Below are 12,192 nucleotides of genomic sequence, written 5' to 3' on the forward strand. Positions count from 1 at the left end.
GGTTCAAATCTGCCAGAGGCTCCACAGAAGATAGATGGGCAAGCTCCTCCCAAATTCAGAAACCCAGTGGAATCAACTATGAGTTAGTTCTAACCCAATGACAATGAGTTTGTATTTTACAAAGAAGAGACATGAATTCACTCTCTCTCTCATCCCCCTCTGCTGTGCACCTGTGAATGTGTATGTAAGGGAAAGATCTGTGTAAGGTGCTGACACCATAAAATCTACACTTTTTCAACATGACATAAAAGATACATCAACATTCCCTTTTGACATCTTCCTTCTCCCTCCACTTCATCACCAAAACTGTGCTCAGCTTCTGCAGTGGCAGAACAAAACTTTTCTCTCCTTGTAGGGTTGAAGCTCAATATCAAGAAGACAAAGTTTCTCACCACTGGGCCAATTAGCAGCACCACAATGAATGGAGAAGAGATTGAGGTTGTCAACAATTATGGCTTGTTAGGCTCCACAATCAACACTCCTGTCACCAGCAACAGGAGATCAAAAGACAAATTGCGCTGGGAAAATCTGTTGTCAGGAACCTCTCCAGAGTACTGAGAAGCAACGATGTCAGTCTAGAGACTAAAGTACACCTAATCCAGGCCATGGTCTTCACAATTATTTGTTGTGCATTGGAGAGATGGACCATGGCTAGGGATGACAGAAGAATTGATGTCTTTGAGTTGTGGTGCTGGAGAAGATATTTGAGCATACCATGGACCACCAAGAAAACAAATGAATCTTTCCTGAAGAGAGTGAAACCAAGTTTCTCCTTGGAGGCTAGGATTTTGAAGCTCCATTTCACATACTTTGGGTATGTCGTCAGGAGGAATTGATGCTTGGAGAAGGATACCATGCTTGTAAGGGTGGAGGGACAGCAGAGAAGAGTAAGACCCCAGATGAGATGGATTGATACAATAACTGGGGCAACGGGGGTAGGTGTGTTGGAATCAGAGAGACTGGATCAAGACAGGGCAGGCTTCAGAGCTGTTGTACATAGGGTCACTGTGAGTCGCAGGTGACTCAATGGCACATAACAGCAACAACAACTAGGTGCACTGTCAAAACTCAACCCATTGTCCTCTAGTCTATCCTGATTCATACTGACTCTACAAAAGAAAGTAGAACTTCCTCTTAGAGTTTCCACACTGTAAATCATAATAGCAAACTTCATGTTTCTCCCACAAATGATGGATTCAAACCAGTGACCTTCCAGTAAGCATTCCAGTATTTACACTGATATGCCACCAAAACATTCAATTAAATAATTCTGGAATGAATTATGCCATTTAATGGAAATTTAGTTTAAAGGCAATACTATAAAAAAAAAAGGCAATACTATAAAGGTCATAAGTAGAGACAAGAGTGAGCAGTGAAAATATAGGAATAAAAGTTAGAAGACAAAGATATTATAAATAATGGGAAAGAAAACTCAGGTTTTGATGATTTTTCCCCCTAAATACTATTTCCTAAAGTAATGGTTATCAGCTAATGGTACAGAGGTAAAAAAATAGATTTTTGCTTTAGCAGATCAAAAGAAGATTGGCCCCAAGTTCACTGTGATACCTTAACAGAACTAGTTTTCTAAATACATGCATAGTTTCTATTATTAAGGTACTTTATTGGTGATGATATGTCAGCACCACTGTTCCATCTTCGATATTTGCTAGAGTCACTGTCACAGAATAATTATTTTCAGTTGAGTCTGTCATTAGACAAGACAAGATTTGCGTTGTTCAGGTCAATAGCAGACTCCCTTTGTGGATTTAGTTGTCTATATACTCAGAGTTGCAGCAATGTCAGAATCAGCTCAGACTTGAGGCCAGCAACATGGGTAAAGAAGCTACTGGTCGGACAACATGGACCAGAGCTGCAGCTCGCCCTTAATTTTTGAGACTTACAGGCTGATGACATGCTGGGTTTCCTTGCTTCTCAAGGTTAAACTAGATCATGAGAATGTGGTTTACCTCTAAACTCATATGTAGAGAGTTTTACAGGTAATTCTTCAGACCTTACTGTAGCAACCTTATCAAGGAAACGGAAGCCTAAAAGGGCCAAAAGACTTGCTGGGAACATATGGCAAATCAGTCGGGAAAAGGCACTTCTCTCAGCCAATTTGGTGCTTAGTCCCAGGAACCACATTGTCTCTCCTTTTAAGCATGCCCCTGCCTTATGGATGAAAAAATGTTCTTGGCAATATGTAGTAATGCACTTGCTAATTGAAGAATGTCTCTATTTTTTTTTTTCCAAATTGCCCCTCTTAAGCTTTTTCTTTAGAAAACACTAACTTCTTTTTTTTTTTTTTTTTCACTGATTAGGACTGGCTTGATGAAGTGAATTACCCGAAAGTATTCGCTCTACTCATAAAAGAGACCCTGTAGATGAACCCCAATTCTCTCGTATAGTAAAAAAAAAAAAAAGAAAAAAGAAAAAAGAAAGCTAGAAGAAAGAAAACCTCAGTCTGATTTTTTTTTTTTAATGCCCAAGAATATGATGAGGGAAATGGGACAAATTTATCAATAAAATCACTGCATTTTTGGCTGAATTATAAACATGAGATCATACATCCAATTAATAGCAGAGAGCCCACTGGAGTTCAGAATCTTATGGCAGGTTTTGCCACAACAGGCAGCAGAGCAGAGTGTGATGTTTGTAGCTAAACTCTTGCCTTGAATCCTGGTTTTGTAGCTAACCCTCTGTGTGACCATGGCTAAGTTTCTCAACTTCTGTTTGTTGTTTTCTCATCTGTAGAACAAACTCATTAGTGTCAAATAACCAGTGGCTGACCCTCCAGTAGGTTTCAGAGCCTATAAATCACCTAAGGAGCTCTGGTGGCTTAGTGATAAGGAATTGTGCTGCCAACGACTGAGGTTCAAATCCACACCAAAGGGTTGTGTTTAGAATCCACCAGTTGCTTCATCTAACCAAGATGGGAAGTCTCCACCCACATGATTAATGCCTCTGAAAACTCACTGCAGGGTCAGCTATGAGACTGTGCTGACTTGACAATACATAACAACAGCAACATAAATCACATGAGAGGAGATTGCTCATCTTTCTTCCACTGAGAGGCTGGTGGATTCAATCCTTCAGCCTTTATATCGGCAGTGTAACTTCTTACCCATTAGTTCTTTAGAGCTCTATCTGTATAGAAGTGTGCTCTACCCTCCCATGGATAGCTGTCATGGGGTTAAATTAATAAACATGTGATTAATGCTCAGAATAGTGCCTGATGCTTAGCAAGCAAGCATTCATTAAGTGTCAGCCATCATTTGGATTCACAGTTGGATGTTTTCCAAACTTCTTTTCAAGCAGCACACAGAAAACCCAAAATGCAAAAAGAGGAGAAACATCACAGAACTCGGAAATAAGTTCTTTACATAAACCATTTGTTCATCCAGTTTTCTTATTTCCTATGACCTTCAAGGCATGCTAGGCTGTATAGTATACTGTGTCTAGTTCTTTGCCAGTGAGAACAAAACATCTTTTTACTTGATTTTTAGAAAGCATGATCCTAGGATGTATCTATCTTGTCAGTGATAGCATTACTGGCCAGGTCATCTGGACAAAATTAACTTTTACTCAGTAGGGTGATGAGCTTAAAAGCCAGCAGAGTTCTCCCTCATTTCATCAAGCCCATCTACCTTAGGTTGTGAGGAAACTTGAATTCAATCGGATGTCACCTTATTTTGGGATAAGAAAGGAAGTCAAGAGCTGTTATAAGGGGTCAGCAATGAATGAAAGTGAGGAAAGTTTCCTCCCAGAAGTCTCCCCGTTTTACAAATGGGGAGTCCTTAAAAGATGCACAGAAGATCTTAGACGAAGAGGGCAAATTCCTGTAGTAACCTCAGAAAGAAGTGTGTGCGTATTTCTAACAGTATGCATTAAGAAGTAAGCAGTGTGCATTAAAGTTAGTTTTACTAACTCTTGTACGTAGTGAAAGAATGCTAAAAAGTAATTAAAAGTAATAGGAGGAGGCAGGGAAGCAAAATGAACAAAATGCCTGAAATGTCTTCATGCCAATGAAGATGTGAGGAGGTGAAGTGTGAGGGATGTCTGTCACAGTAGCCAATAAACCACGAGGGCCAAATGTTTGGCTTGAATAACTTAGAATTCACTCCCTGCCTGCAACAGGGTTTGGCTGTGAATCAGCATATCCAGCAATAGAATTTCTTTTTTCAGAAGGCACAGACAGTCCAATCACACACACATACACACTCACAAAACACACAAGGCACACACACAGACAAGTACATACACATAAACTTGCATATATAATTGCTTGTTAGTGATATTTTTTTATCAGCAAGGATAAAAATATGGCATTCTTATTAGAGTTACTAGGTTTCCAAGAGCATGCACAGTTTGAAAATTAGCAGAAACTTTTGCCAAGGAATCATAATACTTTTTTAGGCAGTATTTTGAAAATTCTAAGAATATACTACATGATGAATGTCAATTTCCTCTAGTCCTCCCTTTGTGAAAATCAAAATAAAAACACCAGGATATAACCAAAACACTAACAGAAGTCCTAGTTGGGTTGTGCGATTATTAGTAATTTTTTTCTTTGCTTTTGTTGTTTATCTGTGCTTTGTTAATTGTTGTTTTTTGTTTCTAGGCAGCTAGCTGCTTTGTTTTTTTAATTTTCTATTAGTTTGCTTAAAAATTTTAATATTGTTTTTCACACTATACATCATTCACATTGTGTTTCATACACTCATTCCCATTTATTATGTTTTATAAAATCAATCATCATTGAACTATGCCCACTGTTACCATCTTTCCCACTGGAACTTCCTATTTCCTTTACTCATTCGTCCTTCCACCCACCAAATTGTGTGACGTTATGATTTCCTCCTGCCCATCCTCACTCCTCTGCTTCCCACTCCCCACCTTTGATACTCATACACGTTTTACTAGTTATCTATTTCTATAATAATGGTCTCATGCAGTATTTGTCCTTATGAGACTGAGTTACTTCATTCAGCATAATGTTCTTTGGTAATTTTTAAAATCATTGCTCTTAAGTGCTGCATAGTCTTTATTCCATTGTTGAGATTATTCCACAGCCTCAATCTATTTGATTGTGATTGGACCTTTGTGCTGTTTCCATATTCTGATGATGGTTAATAATACTGTTATGAACATTGGTGTACAAATCTCCATTATTGTCTCAGTTCTCATTTTCTCAAGGTATATTCTTACCAGTGGAGTAGCTTGGTCATATGAAATTTCTATGTTCAGATTTTTGAGGAAACGTGGTTGTACCATTTTAACATGTCACCAACAGTGTATGAAAGTGCCTATCTCTCCAAATCTTCTCCAACATTTACTATGTGCTGTCCTATTAAACGTTGCCACTGCTACTGGGGTAAGATGGTATCTCCTTGTGGTTTGGATTTGCATCTCTCTTATTGCCAGTGATTTCTTTATGAATCTCTTGGCGATCTGAATGTCTTCCTCTGTGAAAAGTTTTTCCATGTCTTATGCCCATTTTATGACTACGTTATCAATCTTTTTTTTGTGAAGGACCTGTTGTTGTCCATTGTTGAGTAGTATCAAGTCAGATACTACACATAGCTGACCCTCCAGTGGGTTTTCAGAGACAGCGAATCACAAGAGAGGGGATTCTGAGAATCTTTACTGAAATGATATTGCCACATGTTTTTTCCCAAAGGTTTTATTTTCACCCTGTTGGAAAAAGCTTTCAATGCACACAGGAATTCAATTGTTAGAAGGTCCCATTCATCAATTTTATGCTTTCTGGTAGTGTATTTCTGGCTGTATTAGTCAGCCCCTTTGTACCATAGGTTAGGCCTTATAAGCTTGGTCACCCTTTGTCTCTTATGATCTTTATTGTGTTGGGCTTTACCCCTAGGTCTCTGATTTATCTTGAGTTGATCACTGGTATGGTGAGAGGTGTGGATCCTGCTTCAGCTTTCTGCAGGTAGCAGTCCAGTTTTGCCAGCACCACTTGCTGAAAAAGTCATTATATATACATTTGATAGGTTTTGTTTCCTTGTCTAATATCTGTTGACTATAGATAGATAGGTAAATTTCTGGGTTCTGGATTTCTGGATTGACATATTTCAACAAACACACACTGCCTGAAAAGTACTCACTAAGTTTTGCCAAGAAATCTAGAGGACAACCACTTGGCCAGCTGATTGAAAGAGATCATATTAGTTCTCATTAAAAAAAAAAAAAAGATGATCAGACCGAGTACGGAAATTATCAAACAATATCATTAATATCACATGCAAGCAAGATCCTGCTGAAAATTATGCAAAATGGCTGCTACAGCACATCAACAGAGATGTGCAGGCTGGGTTTAGAAGAGGCTGTGGCACTAGGGATATTATACTCAATGTTGGATGGATCTTGGCTGAAATCAGAGCATATCAGGAATGAATGTCTACCTGTGTTTCATTGACTGTGCAAGAACATTTTATTGTACAGATCACAACAAACTGTGGCTAACTCTGAGAAAATGTGAATCCCAGAACACTTGATTGTGCTTATGTGAAATCTATATTTCAACCAGGAGGCAGTAGTCAGGACAGAGCAAGGAAAGACTACATTGTTCAAAATCAAGAAAGGTGTATCCCAGTGATTCATCCTATCTCCATAACTTTTCAATCTATATGCAGAACAGATCATCCGGGAAGCTGGGCTTTAGGAGGAGGAATGTGGCATCATAATTAGAGGAAGACTCATCAAAAACTTACTTCATGAAGATTACACAACTTTGCTTGCCAAAACTAACGAGGACCTGAGGCATTTGTGAAGAAGGTCAAGGGCTGCAGCCTTCAATCAATTGAAACTCAACATCAACAAAACGAAGATTCTCACTGGGCCAATTGGCAGCATCATGATAGATGGTGAAGAGAGTGATACTGTTAACAGTTTCAGCTTGCTTGGCTCCACAGTCAACACTCTTGGTACCAGTCAGGAAATCAAAAGATGTATTGCCTGGGGAAAATCTGCTGTCAGGAACATTTCCAGGATACTGAAGAGCAATGGTGTCAATCCAGAGACTAAGGTGCTCCTGATCCAGGTCATAGTCTTCACAATTACTTCCTATACATCAGAAAGCTGGACAATGACTAAGGATGATAGAAGAAGTGATTCCTTTGAGATGTGGTGCTGCAGAAGAGTATTGAATATACCATGGACTGCTAGGAGGACAAACAGATTTGTCTTGGAGAGGGTGAAGCTAGTCTATTCCTTGGAGACAAGGATTTTGAGGCTCCTTCTGCCATACTTTGGGTATGTTGGGGGAGACATGTCTTTGGAGAGGGACATCCTGATTCAAAGTGTAGACGCATAGATAGGAAGACCCCGGATGAGATGGATTGTCTCAGTGACTGGATAATGAGCTTGGCTCAAAATAGAGCAGGATTCAGAGTTGTTGGACATAGAGTTGCAATGAGTCATAAGCGACTTGACAGCACATAACAACAACGGTAGATTTTGAGTATGTTTCTCACTTCATTCTTGTTTTTCATAAGTACTTTCCTTATTTGAAGTTTCTTTCCTCTTCAAATAAACTTAAGACTTGCCTTTCATCTCATTGAAAAATGAATTTGGTATCTCTACTGGGATTGTATTAACCATGTAGATTGTTTTTGATAGAATTGTCTTTTCACTATATTGAGTCTTCCTAACCATAAACAGGGAGAATTTTCCCATTTATTTAGATCTTTGATTGTTTCTCACAGAAGTGTTTTGTAGCTTTGTTTGTAAATGTCTTTTGTGTCTTTGGTTAAGTTTATTTCTAACTATCTCAATTTATGGTTGGCTATTATAAATGGTATTGCTTTTTTTAGTTTCCTTCTCTGTGTTTTGTTACTGTAGAGGAATTCCACCAAAATTGTATATTGAGCTTATATCCTGCCACTCTACTAAATTGGTTTATTAGGTCTAAACAGGCTTTTTGCTGAGTCCTTGGGGTTTTCTGTGTACACTATATCATGTGCCTCTAGTCACAGTTACACCATCTGTTTTCCAATCTGGATGTCATGCATTTCCTTTTCTTGCCAGACAGTCCTAGCAAGTACTTCCAATACAATATTGAATAGGAGTGGTGTCTGGTTTACAAGAAGGCTTTAAGTCTTTCCCTGTTTAGAATGACATTGGTTCTTGGTTTGGCATATATACTAATTAATATGTTGAGGAAATTCCCTTCTATTTCAATTTTGCTGAGTGTTTTAATCAGGAAGAGGTGTTGGATTTTGTGAAATGCCTTATCTGCATCAATTGCTAGAATGATGTTGTTGTTGCTGCTGTTATATGCCTGCCATCAAGTCACCTGCATCTCACAGTGACTCCATGTACAATAGTTCTGATAACTGCCCTATCCTGAGCCAGTCTCACTAACCCCAATATACCTACCCCCATTGCCCAAGTTACTGTATCAATCCATCTCATCTGGGGTCTTCCTCTCAAGCACTGTCCTTCCACCCTTTTGAGCATGATATCCTTCTCCAAGGATCAGTCCCTTCTAGCCACATGCTCAAAGTCTATGAAATGGAGCTTCAAAATTCTAGCCTCCAAGGAGAAACTTGGTTTCAGCCTTTCCAAGACTTATTTGTTCTCTTTGTTGTTCATGTATGTTCAAGATTCTTCTCCAGCACCACAACTCAAAGGCATTAATTCTTCTTCTGTCATCCTCAGTCATTATCCATCTATCTGATGCACAACAAGCAATTACTAAGATCATGGAATGGATCAGGACAACTTAGTCTCTAGATAGACATCACTGCTTCTTAGTAATCTGGAAAGATTCTTGACAGCAGATTTACCTAATGCAATTTGCTTTTAATTCCTGACTGCCAGTGTCAAAAGTGTTGATTGAGGAGCGGAGCAAGCTGTAACTGTTAACAACCTCAATCTCTTCTCCATCACAGGGCTGCCAATATGGTTCTTATTATTTGCTTTGTAATGTGTTGAATTACATTGATTGCTTTCTTATGTTGAACTATCCTTGCATACCTGTTATAAATCCCACTTGGTCATGATGATTTTTTTTAATATGCTGTTAGATTCTGTTGGCCGGGATTTTGTTAAGGATTATTAAATCTATATTCATAAAAGATATTTGTCTGTAGTTTTCTTTTTTGGTAATATCTTTGCCTGGTTTTGTATCATTAGGGTTATACTTACTTCATGGAATGACTCTGGGAGTGTTCTCTCTTTTTCTATTTGTTTAAATAATTTAAGTAGGATTGGTGATAGAATGTTCGTCATGAAGCAAATTGGTCCAGGTTTGATTTGGTTTTGGGTTGAGTTTTTTGTTTGTTTGTTTTGTTTTTTTATGGGGGAGTCTTTTTATGACCTATTCAATTTCTTCTTTTGTGATGGGTCGATTTAAGTGTTCTACATCTGTCTGTGCCAGTCTTGTTATGGCATGAGTGTCAAGGAATTTTCCCATTTCTCTAGGTTTTCAAATTTATCAAAGTGTAGTTTTTTTATAATTTCCAGTATTGTCAACTTAATTTCATCTGGTTCTGTTGCTATCTCATTGCTTTCATTTCTTAATTTATTTTCTTATGTCTTCTCTCTCTTTTTTCTTCTTTTGTTAAGTTTTCCAATGATTTGTCAATTTTATTGACTCTTTCAAAAAAATCAACTCTGGTCTTATTGATGGCTTCAATTGTTTTTCTCTTTTCTATTTCATTGATTTGGCTCTTGTCCTTGTCATTTCCTTTCTTCTAGAGTCTGAGGGATTAGGTTGTTTCTATTTTTCTATTTGACAGAAGTGTTGAGTTAGATAATTAATTTTGCTTCTTTCTTCCATTTTTATGGGTGTGCCTATTGCTATGAAGTGCCCTGTAAGGACTGCCTTAGCTGTATCCCAGAGGTTTTGGTAAGTTGTGTTTTCATTTTCATTTGTTTCAAGGAACTTTTTAAATTTCATTCTTTATTTCTTCTATAACCCAATCATGTTTTAGCAGGGTGTTATTTAGCTTCCTCATGGGTGGTTTTGTAAGCTTTACCTTCATGTTCATTTCTAGTTTTATGGCATTGTGGTCTGAGAAGATATTTTGTATTATTTTAATGTTTTTTTTTAATTTGTTGAATATTGCTTTGCGTCCTAACATGTGGTCAGTTCTGGAGAATATACCATGTACATTTGAGAAGAAATTGAATTGAGTTTTAGCTGAGTGTAGTACCCTGAATACATCCAGAAGATAGAGTTGACTGATTGTATAGTTTAGATCTTCTGCATCTTTCTTGAGTTACTTTTTAGTTGTTCTATCTTTTGGTGATAGTGATATGTTGAAGTCTCCGACAACTCCTGTGGTGTTATTTCTTTCTTGAATTCTGTTTGTTAATCATTGTTTTATGTATTTTGTAGGTCTAACATTTGGTGCATAAATGTTGACCAACGTTATGTCTTCTTGCCTTTAATCATTATATAGTGCCCTTTCCTATTTTTTATACTAATTTATTTATAAAATTCAAATACATTTTTTCACACCAGATCCTTCCCATTTCCCTCCCCCCTCTTCCTTATCTTTTATGGTGGTTTCCATCCTGACATCTATTTTAGCAGAGATTAATATTGCCACTCCTGCTCTTTTGTGGTTGCCATTTGCTTGGTAAATATTTTCCTAGTCTTTGATTTTTTTAGTCTCTCTTTCTCTTTGTTTCTTAGATGCGTCTCTTGTAGGCAACACACTGATGGGTCTTGTATTTTTTTTAATCCATTCTACTACTCTTTTTCTCTTAATTGGCACATTTAGTCTGCTCACATTAAGTACGATTATTGACAAGCGAGGTTTTATCGTTGCCATTTTTCTGTCTTTCTATTTCTGTTATTTTTGGTTACTGTGGTCCATCTGAACAAATTGTTTTTGTTCAGACATTTTTCTAGGTCGTATAGCCCTGGTGTACAAGTTGCCATACAGCAGTAACTTGTGGTTGCTGTGATGCTGAACACTGTGACACTGATGTGTCAAATGCATCAATGGCCGGTTACACAATGAGGACAGAGAGTGGGGTGGAGCTCCCCGATTAAAACAAGCTTGGAAGTAGGAGTGGCATCCACTTCCGTAATAGCTTGCCTTGGAAACCCTATGAACCTGGAGAGAGGATGAAAGATACCCAAGTGTCGAGGATTCTCCTTCATAGGGTCGCTATGAGTCGCCTGCAACTCGACAGCACTTAACAAAAACAACATGGTTCATCTACTTTCCTTTGATGTCTCTGTGTGAAAGAATTCCCTTAGAATTTCTTATACTGTTTGTTTGTTTTAGGTTTTGGGGGGTTTCCCCCTACAAATTCCTAAAGTTCCTTTTTTTTCTGCAAATGACCTGATTTCTCCTTCATATCTGATAAACAGTTTTGCTAAGTACAGGATCCTCACCTGGCTATTGTTTTCTTTCAGCTTTTTGTATATGCAGTCCCCATTGTCTTCTAACTCATAGTTTCTGCTTTGAAAGAAAAACTTAATCTGATTATTTTCCTTTTGTAGGTGACTGGTTTTCTTTTTCAACTTTGCTTTTGCTATTCTTATATTTTAATTTGGAGAATTTGACTATGATATGAATTGATAATTTTCATTTTTAGTCTAGTTTATTTGTTGTTTGTTGAATTTCTTGGATATGGATTTCTCTGTTCTTCATAATACTTGGTAAGTTTTTTCCTAGTATATTTTCCAGAATTTTCTCAGTGATCCCCCCCCCCCCGTCCCTATCATGTTCTGGAATTCTAAATATATATAGTTCCTTTTAATGTCATCCCACATGATTCTAATGTTTCCCTCAATTTTTTTATGTCTCATCCTTGACTTTTCCTTCAGAATATTTCCATTGAGCCTCTTGTTTTCCAGCTTCAATTCTGTTTTAGATCTACCTGTGTGCTAGACACTTCCACCATTTCTGCCTTGATAGTCTGTATTTCATTTTCATGCTTTTCTGATATTTCCAGTACTGTATTAGCTGTACATTCTCTGTCTTGTGATGATTTTTTAAGTTCTTTTTTTAAAATTTTTTTTTATTGGAAAAAACATATTGGGGGTACAAGGAGGTGAGGGTTGGGGGCAGAAGGGTGAGGATGGGCCAGGATGCAGTTGCAGAGCTGCATAGTTTGGTCGGTGGGGGGAGCAGGTGAAGGAAATGATGAGGGTCCAGTGGGGACCAGATGCTACAGAGGAATGACAAGCATTTTCCAATAGTAATTAAGCCA

Source organism: Elephantulus edwardii, unplaced genomic scaffold (assembly GCF_000299155.1).
Source record: "Elephantulus edwardii isolate Elephantulus edwardi_28Jun2011 unplaced genomic scaffold, EleEdw1.0 scaffold00311, whole genome shotgun sequence".
NCBI lineage: Eukaryota > Metazoa > Chordata > Mammalia > Macroscelidea > Macroscelididae > Elephantulus > Elephantulus edwardii.